The sequence below is a fragment of the Anser brachyrhynchus genome (assembly GCF_964034855.1).
Source record: "Anser brachyrhynchus genome assembly, chromosome: 3".
NCBI lineage: Eukaryota > Metazoa > Chordata > Aves > Anseriformes > Anatidae > Anser > Anser brachyrhynchus.
Window position 1 is genome coordinate 101279192 of NC_137696.1, and position 9441 is coordinate 101288632.

A 9441-nucleotide genomic window follows, 5' to 3' on the forward strand; every position below is an offset into this window, starting at 1 on the left:
GTTTTCATTTTGATTGTATAAGTAACATTAATGGAAATAAAAAAACTAAGTTTCAAGGAAAAAAAATAGTCACAATTCTGAAAACCAATTAAGCTGTGCCACTGATGAGAGGTTTTGAAGCAGTAAAGAGTGTTCCCCGTGTTTTGACCCCAAGAGCTTGCTTCAAAGCATGATTTGGGATTCTGTGGAGCATCTATGACAGCCAGATGAGACTGTTGACCATGAACCAGCACCCCTGCACATCTAGAGCAGCAGCTTGTCTCCTTAGGTCGCCTGAAAAGATGCTACCTGCCTGCAGGTGTGCTCAGCTGTGCATCGAGCCTGAAGGTCAGGAATCAAGTGTCTGAATGCTCCCCTCGAGTCCTATTTGATGTGCCCTGGTCTGTCCCACTAGTCCTTGGTAACTACAGCATTTCAAATGTGCTGAAGCTCTTATCCAAAAAGGTCTGCTAAATTATGCGTTATAATTAATATAACTCACTGTAATTAACCTACATAAATCTATCATCAAAATTTGCATTGCTGTTCCCCCCATCCTATCTCAAATCCTAATAAGAAAACTTTTCAAATGCTAAGTGCAAGCTTTATTTCCTTCAGGGAGAAATCTATTCAAAGTGGTGATGTCTGAGTTTACCAGTGTAAATAAAGCGGTAAAAACAGTTCTTAGGGAACAAATGCATCCCCGGAGCTTGCAGCTTTTATTTCACCTGGTTGATGGTGTGGAGCAGAAAGCAAAAGATTCAGGGAACGTGGGCGCAGAACTTCTTCTGCCCAGCAAGCATGAAGTGTTGATGTTTATCGGTAAAACTTTTCCCAGTGATCCTCAGATATTGGACGTGAATCTTTGATAGTCTCAGATTTGTCTCTTCATGTGAATGATGTTGCTGGAGAAAAGGACAGGGTTGATTTGCTTGGCCTAAGGAAATTTCTTCGTATGGAGGCATAAGCTTTAGAAAGAGACCCAGTATAGGATGTGTCATTCACCTATTCAAGCCAAAGTTTTAACATTTATTTGTAAAGAAACATAATTAGGATCACAGCAGCCTGACAGGGATTATGACCTGTTCTTGTGCAGAATGGGAAGAGCAAGGCTCTCCCTTGATCTCTTGCCAGGGCTAGCGGCACACTGGTCCTGACCTCAAGGAGGGAGTGAGGCCAGTGAGGTATTGCTGTGCCCCCACCACTAAAAGGCCAAACAATGAGCTGCTGGCGTGAATCACCGCTAGATGACTCCTTCCTGAAGCCAGAGAGGGGAACAGGAAAGAAATGTTAAATTTCCAACCTGAACCTCTACAGCATCACAGCTAGCCATGATCTGCTGGGAGCAGATCGTAAACGATCATCTGGGGCTTGTCTGTAAAGGGAAAGATAGAAACTAACAGAGCATCACAACGGCTTAGAAGCTATCTCTGAATCCGCAGGCCCTTCGTCTTTTGGCTGTAATCTTCAAAACAGTTCAAGTAGCTGGGGTGGAAATAATGATGTTAAGTAGTGTTAAAGAATAATTAAAAAAAAGTAAAGAATAACGTAAATCATTGCCAGGAGCTAAAGTAGAGCAGATCAAAGTCCAGGGATGATTTTGAGGAAGCAAAAAACAGGATGTCCATGTCAAGCCATGGATCTGCGTGATAAAAGCTGCTAAAAATAAAAATAACAATAATAATTGAAAATAAACCATGGTATAAAAGGCAAAGATTTTAAGCAAGTCTTGCCAAATGCATTATTTGGCAGCATCACAAAAGGAAAAAGCATGGAGTAAAGTAAACATTAGCTGTATCCTTCATTTCTTATAGTATTTGCCTTGTTACTTGAGGGTCTGAGAAAACTTTCTGCTCTGTATTCCAGATACATTTCAGAGCTTATTATGCCATCATTTCCCTTCAACATGAGTGAAATATTCACTTAGAGGAAGCTGATTTTCCCTAAATTATCCATAATTTAGCTGTAGGTCTTTCATACATTTGTGGCGTCTGTTATGCCAACTTAAATCCAGTTTGTAAAGGCATATAAATTGGTATATTTCTGCTTTCTGTGAAATGCTCACAAGACAAATAAGACCCAAGCCTATGGCAACGCATTTTGTTCCATCGGAAGGACATCCTGCATTCGTTATGCAGAATCCCCCTGTGGCAATGTGAGAATAGCCACGAGGATCGGTAGGGCCAGAATTTTGCTGTTAATTAGAAACAACCAAATGGAAAGGACTGCTTTTATCTTCTTGCTGTTTATGTGTGGGATTATTCTGAGCCAAACAGTGAGCTTGAGTTACTTATCCAAACAAAAAGAAAAACACAGAATAAAAGCCTCACAGTCTGTAACTCACGTTCTTATCGTTTAAACCAGCCAAAGAAAAATCACTACTTCTCATCCCGTGTATCTTAATACTATCTTTTAAATAAAGTGAAAATGATTGTACGGTGAACATCTTTGTTAAGGCAGCACCCCAGAATAACCATTCAGCTAACACAGACACAGCATTGCTTTCCTGAATTAAAAGTGAATGCAGCAAGGCTTGTTTTAGCCTGGGTTAATGTCAGTTGGGTGCTTAAATTCCTTCCTCTTAGACAATGGTACAGTGCTTACGCTAGCAAACTGCACTGAAACTTCAATCGAATTCAGTGTCTGATCCTCGTGTGTGTCCAATGAAGTATCAGAAAGCATGGGCAGGGGACTTGTCCCCTTTCTGCAGGGACTTGTTGCAGTGCCCCGTAAGGGACCGGAGCACTGGAGGGCACCAGAAGAAAGGAGCTGGCAGCTCCGTGGTGCCACTGCCTCGGGGGAGACACCTGGGCCACGCAGCTGCCTGTGCCCAGAGATGCTGGCACACAAGCCACAATGCTGCAGTGACCTCAGGGAGAAGGGTGTCCAGCAGACACCTCGGGACAGCTAAGGGGCAATCCAGGAGGAAAGCCATAAAACGCTTCTTTCGGGCAGAGGAGCTGGTGGCAGCAGTGAAGTGGGGAAAAAATTCAAAGGCTATTGTTACATCATGTAAAAAAAAATATTTCAGTAGTGTCCTGCCTGCTGCCCCTCACCTCACGTCCATCTCCTGCCTGCAAAGGTTTTGGGAGAGAAGACAGCAACTCAGGAGCAGCCCACAGAGTGGTGAAACGATCTGAAAAATGCAGGGGGCTATTCAAGGAGGATGAGCTGAAAAATTCTGTTTCAGTACAATCAATACTACACAATAATGAACTACGCAAAAATGCAGGAAGTTTGACAACGTTTTCCTGAACGAAAGTTTTCTCCAGCATGAATGCCTGGCCACCACAAGAGAGCATCATCCCCACAGTAAAGAGGACGCTCAGCTTTGGCTGGGGAGGGCGTATGTCTCCTTTATTTTCGGCTCTCACATTAGGAACTTTGTTCACAAATTCACATACGTGGTCCCAACCACCACCTTTTTGAAAGTTTCTCCATCTCCTCTCCCAGAGTTTGTTCCCGTTTGGCTAAACAATTAAATATTTATCCCCATTGCAGAGGATTTTCGAACGGATTTGCTTTCTGCCTCCCAAACCTGTGCCCTAAACACTGATCTCTTAGATGCTCCAGGACAACACGTGCGAACACATTTTATGCTTTCATCCCAGCGCAACACAGATATACATACTGGAAATTACCAAAGTTTAGGACATGGGAAAAACAATTCTTTCCCATGCTGCTGGGAGGATGGTGCAGCCAGCAGATTCCTGGCCCGGCTGCTTCTCTGAAGCTCTTACGCTGGTCACAGCATACACTTGAGAGTTCAGGCAGTGAATTATAGCCTGCTATAATAAGAATGCTCTGCTTTCCATTAGATCACACTCACTGGAACAATAGCAAAGGCACTGCAGCAGCCAGCGCGGCCGTCAGTGACATTTCAGGGTCTCTTTGCTTCATTGCTAGTGTCAAACCAGTTCTGGCAAAAGGACACCTTGGTTGCATTGTCAGAAGTAACAGATCAGCTCTTCTGAAGGAGAAAGAGAGGTTCCAGGACAGGTGAACAGAAAAGCTGTTAGGACTGCCAAAGAATCTTAGCAAAACTGGGGGGCTGGGGGCAGATACCATAAATCATGTATTAAAAGCCAGTGCAGAACTCTCTCGTGGTGTTATGTGAGTAATAAGTAACACTCTAAGCTCTTAGCAGCAGCTTGAATACTTCATTATCAAACCACCCTTTGAAACTAAAGATAGGCATATGTCCAGGGCTGAACTGTTGCAAGGAGTCATGAAAAAGGGACTGGTTCACCCAGCGGAAGCAGGGCAAGTTTGGTCACACCAACAGAATTTGGATCAGTTCGTACGAGAAATAAGTGTTCAAAGTATTCCCATGTGATCTTATCTCTTTGGAGGGGCAGACCACTTATAAAGGAACAGATAAGTCATGCAAGTCATGAAACTGAGCAGTCGCAGGCATAATCTGTCGGGTAACAAATGTTTTCATATCTGCCACTGCTCCTTTGGAACAAGCATGCCGAGCGCTGTCAGCATTGCCTTTTAATACTGCAGTAAATTCAAGGTCAGGAAACACAAAATGTAGGCATCGATACATGCAGATGTTAAATCTCCAGTTATAGTCGATACAGTCAAAGATAAAATATCAGCCAATAACAGCCATATCAAGTGATTTATTCAGTCACCCACAAAGTCCTGCTTTAGGAAAAGATGAATTGCTCTTTAGGCTTTACTGACTGTGTTGGCAAGACACAAGATTTACCCGTAAGTGTCCAGCACTGCCTTAGCACTGGGGAGGTGTCTGGGCTGACATCCAGCTGCTCCAAAAGGGTATGGGTTTCCCCTCTAAGTTCCCCTGCAAGTGCCAGCCACATCTTGGACTTCTGGAATATTTCAAATGGCACCAGCATTTAGGTGACTGAATCAAGCCACCGATCTCCTCTGGCTGACCCATTGATCTCCATAGTCAAAACACAGCACGTTTATTTATACACACCTACAAACAGACATGTTCATTTAAGGGTATTCATGTTGAACTGGATTCCTCTCTAGATACCGTATATCTGTACCTCCTCTTGAAGGTTGCTTTGCTTTGACGTTTTGTTTCGAGGCTGTTGTGTCTTTTAATTGCAGACTCCCACCCGCTTTTGTTTCACCCACCACAAGACAACCTGAACTATCTGTTCAGGGACAGCTTATGCTGTTGAGCCTTACAACAGATGCGCATGCATACAGGCCGTTCAGAGAGTCCTTTCAAGCCTTCCCATATCTGACTTACTCCAAGTGACTGAAAGCTGGCATCAGCCGTGTTTTGCAAGACAGTTCTGGAAGGCAACCCTATGGCAAAGACTAAGAACAGTCAGATAGCTACAGGTGAAGCAGAAATGAAAATACGTGAGAGCACCAGACAAAGCAGCAAAGTAAGGACAAAGGAATGGTCAGTATTGGTACCCAAGGACATGGATGGCAGCCGTTAAACAGGAAAGCTCTGAGGGATGAGTTGTTCATTTATATCACGGCCAGAAGACCTGTGTTTTGACAGCAAGAGGATGGCAACAAGTGCCATGCATGCCGTGTGCCATGCTTCCTTCTGCTGTCCCACCGGGAGGACAGAGATACCCAAAAGGAGGAATCATGGACTATGGGCAGTACGCCTGCTGGAGTTTAATAGAGAATGAAGCTTTTGCAGATGAAGGGAGGAACCAGCATTCACTGTTTGTCATTCAGAGTACAATTCCAAGCCAAATTATGGACAGCATCAGCTTGGGACTGATTGCTCCAATCCATTTGTTTTGAAGTTTTTCTCCCAGCCTGTATGACTTATTTTGATTTTCCTGGAACTAAATGTTGACAAAAACTGCCTGCCATTCAAACTGCTCGCTCTTCTGATGAGTCACTGATGCACTCCCTGGCTTTGAGCAAACACCGAGCTATCCCAGTTCTGCCTTTTGAAAAGCAGGGCAATGAGTTACGCTTTGCTGATAATGAAAAAGTGAGCATGAATGGAATTATACCCAGAAAGTAAATTATTAAATAAATATGCATTAATGAGTGATCCTGAGAAGAGAACATGCTTGTGGGAGCAACTGCCTTTTCACCAAGGCCAACCTTGATTAATGCCCTGCTTTATTAAATGCAGAAAGTCACCGTGACAAAGCACAACTTTATGAAGGTTGTTAGGGTGGGGATGACTCTTTTCATTCAGTGATATCACCGGGGTTAGCAGGCTCTTGAGATATGCCTCCTGTGTTCTTGTTTCTTCCTGTGAGATGTTGCTGTTGCCAGCATCTGCCCCTCCTGCAGGTATGGCTCGATCCTACTTCTCTGTCTCCTCATACAAACAACCAAGTGACTGAGTTTAACCAGACAACGTTTCAGAGGAGTGGTCTTATAGCTGCCTGCCAGTACCTAAAGGGGGCCTACAGGAAAGCTGGGGAGGGACTCTTTGTCAGGGGGTGTACTGATAGGACAAGGGGGAATGGCTTTAAACTAAAAGAGGGGAGATTTAGATTAGATATAAGGTGGAAGTTATTTACTCAGAGGGTGGTGAGGCACTGGCACAGGTTGCCCAGAGAAGCTGTGGATGCCCCATCCCTGGAGGTGTTCAAGGCCAGGCTGGATGGGGCTTTGGGCAACCTGGTAGGAGGTGTCCCTGCCCATGGCAGGGGGGTGGAATTAGGTGGTCTGTAAGGTCCCCTCCAACCCAAACCATTCTGTGATTCTATTTTAGAGACATTGTCATAACGAGCCCCAGACCCTTCACTTTAGAATGAATGCCACCAACATTCACGCATTCAGAGCAGAACCAGAACAGTAATGTATTCTTATTTATTTATTTGCATTACCATAGATTTTACAAACTTAGGTTTATTGACCAAGATTTCTACCACACGCAGCACTGAGATGCTCTGGCCCAGAGAACTTGGACTGGGAGCCGTCAAATGGACAGCAACAGGAAATGGAGGTGGTCAGTCCCAGGCAGCAGTCTCAGCAGAGCAACCACTCAGTCATCATCAGGGCTTAGGCAGGCCTGGGGAATTTCAGAGAAAAGAACGAGTTAGTTTGAAAGTGTTTATAGTGGCTTTTTCTAAGGGGAGAGAGCGGCTGTAAGGAAAAACACAGAAGTGTTTGTCTGAAAATGACTAAGTTGGAAATGGAAATTGGCATTGTATGTTGATCAGAGGTAGGACTTGGCCTCTGGATGATGAAAGGGTTATTTCAGAAGTGGTTTTATCTGAGCAGTCACAGACTGCGGAGTTGTGGTGAGTTCACGGGGAAAAGCAATTAATTCTGTGAGCAGTAAATCCGGTGAAGTCTTGTTTTTACGAACTCGTGTCTTATTTTCTTACCCACCCAACGCAATAACCCTGACAGCTCTCCTGGCCCAAAAGCCCTGCGTGACTCTCCTCACCTTGGCAGTGCACTCACCTAAATACCAGCTCGGTGAAGGGCACCGTGAGCTCCCTCCAGCTCCCGACATGGGGCACGTGCTCCCCAGACACCGCCGCTGCTCTGCACACGCTTCAGCTTTTGCCTCAAAGGAGACATTACATTTCCTATCTTACCTACAGCCGGTCCTCAGAAGTCTTGTAGAAAACTCCACTATTAGCCATTCTTCATCTCAACCGATCATCCCGACTGAACGGTAGGTACAGAGAGGAAGGCAGTGTTAATCTGTGATTCATCCCACCCCAAAATAGACGTCTAAATCAGGTCGCTTGCATCATGCTGAAAGGTGCCAGCTGGTCTCCACTAACTGTAAGGACAACCTAAGGTGACTGTCTCAGATGAGGACACTGATACCGTGTCTGAAGGCTAAACTTAGGTGAAATGAATCCTGTTCCAGTGCCTGTGAGCTGTGTGCCACACTATTGCACAATGCTAAAATTCGGCAGTTGATCTGAAAGTTGATTTAAAGTTGGTTTGAAAGTTACTAGAGGGGGACAGGTGGACAGATGTGATCACCGAAGACTTCCTTCCTCAGGATGCTAAGCTGAAAAATCAAAAAATACTGTGGAAGTGAGAGAAAATAAAAATAAATTTGTGTGTATTTCCACAGAGGAAGATGCTATGTTTAATGAATACATTATTTTTTGCATCACTCAATCTGTTGTAGATTCCAGGCCTGTACATCAGATTGAAATATTTAAGGTCTGATCTCCCACGTGAAAAACTGCCAAAAGATGCACACAATAATTCCTGCATAAAATTCAGAACTATTCATCAAAGTAGAGAATACACTGAAAAAGATAGCATGTCTCAAATTGAGACACCTTCTTTCTTTGAAAAATTAAATTCAGAAAATTGCATTTATCACTTTAATAGTTTTAAAAAAATCTACACAGCAGCTTTTCCAGACCTCAGGCCATTTTCTGCCTCTTTTCGAGCCCTCCCCATCTGCTCAGCAGCGCTGCACGTGTGTGTGCAGTTAAAACAAGGCTCCCCAATGCCGGTGTCACCGCCATCTTCCCAGCTGTTAAAAACACTGCACGTTGTTTGACAGCAAGTACCAACAAGCTGTCTTATCCTGCAAAGGTAAACGAGTTCACTTACCTTTTTGTCTTTGGCAAGCTTTTCCGGCAATTGATGTATGTTTTTGCAGTCATAGGTAAAGAAATAAGGTGATGAAAGCCAGAAGATGGAAGAGAAGTCACACAAGCATGGGTTTCGACAAGATGATAATAGTTGTTCTGTGTTACAATTATAATAATAATGATAAAAGCATTCCTTGTAAAGGACCTTGAAGCTTTCTCTTACATGCCCCTTTCTGGGTTCAGCTTGGGTTACCACACACCTCTGTTTCTGCAAGCGTGGAGCTGGCCCACAAAATCCCCACTGAGGTCTGCAGAGCAGATCCACGAGCGCTCCACAACTCTGCAGCACATTTACTGAATTTCTTTCTCAACACACACACACACAAAAGTCCACTTTGTGCAACTCCGTTGTGAAAGGAAGGGCTGAAAGACACAGTTGTGCCATAAATGCTCCTCCGTTACCTCATGAGCAAAATGCCAGGGCAGCTGGGGTGTGGACACCTTCCAGCTTGTCATCCTCATGGTGGCCCCATGCCCATTTCTTCAGCGCTGGAGGCGGCCCAGGAAATCCCTTCCAGGGCTCTTACTCAGGGGCCGTGCGCTTGCTGCTCCAGTGCTTCCCTCCTGCTGCATCCTGCTGTTGTGCGGGGCTTGGCATTTGCGTGTGCACCAAGAGCAAGGGACAGGGTGAGACTGAGCAAGTGAGGGAAGAACATCTTTTGGCGCTGTTTCTTGCTAATGTCAGCTCAAAGATACAATTCCTACCTCTGTATGGACTTCTCACCCCTGGCAGAACAGTCCTCCAGCTTTTTCTTCATGACTGTGGAGGGCACATGACTGCTTCTGTTACCGGGCTCTGCAAGTCATATGGTTTGCAAATAGCAATAGTTGTTTTAAAATGGAATACAAACTAAAATAATAATAATAATAACAACATAAAAATCAGGAGAGGAGACTCTGAAAGTATTCATTC

General features: G+C 44.4%; 1 long non-coding RNA gene across 1 annotated transcript; it reads right to left on the reverse strand.

Annotated features, from left to right (window-relative positions):
- Window positions 1-6750: 6750 nt before the first annotated feature.
- Window positions 6751-8456, reverse strand: LOC308192578. Its single transcript, XR_013948907.1, has 2 exons — window positions 7500-8456; window positions 6751-6964 (listed from the first exon to the last, which is right to left on the reverse strand). It is a non-coding gene; the product is annotated as an uncharacterized lncRNA (long non-coding RNA).
- Between the last annotated feature and the right edge of the window lie 985 nt (window positions 8457-9441).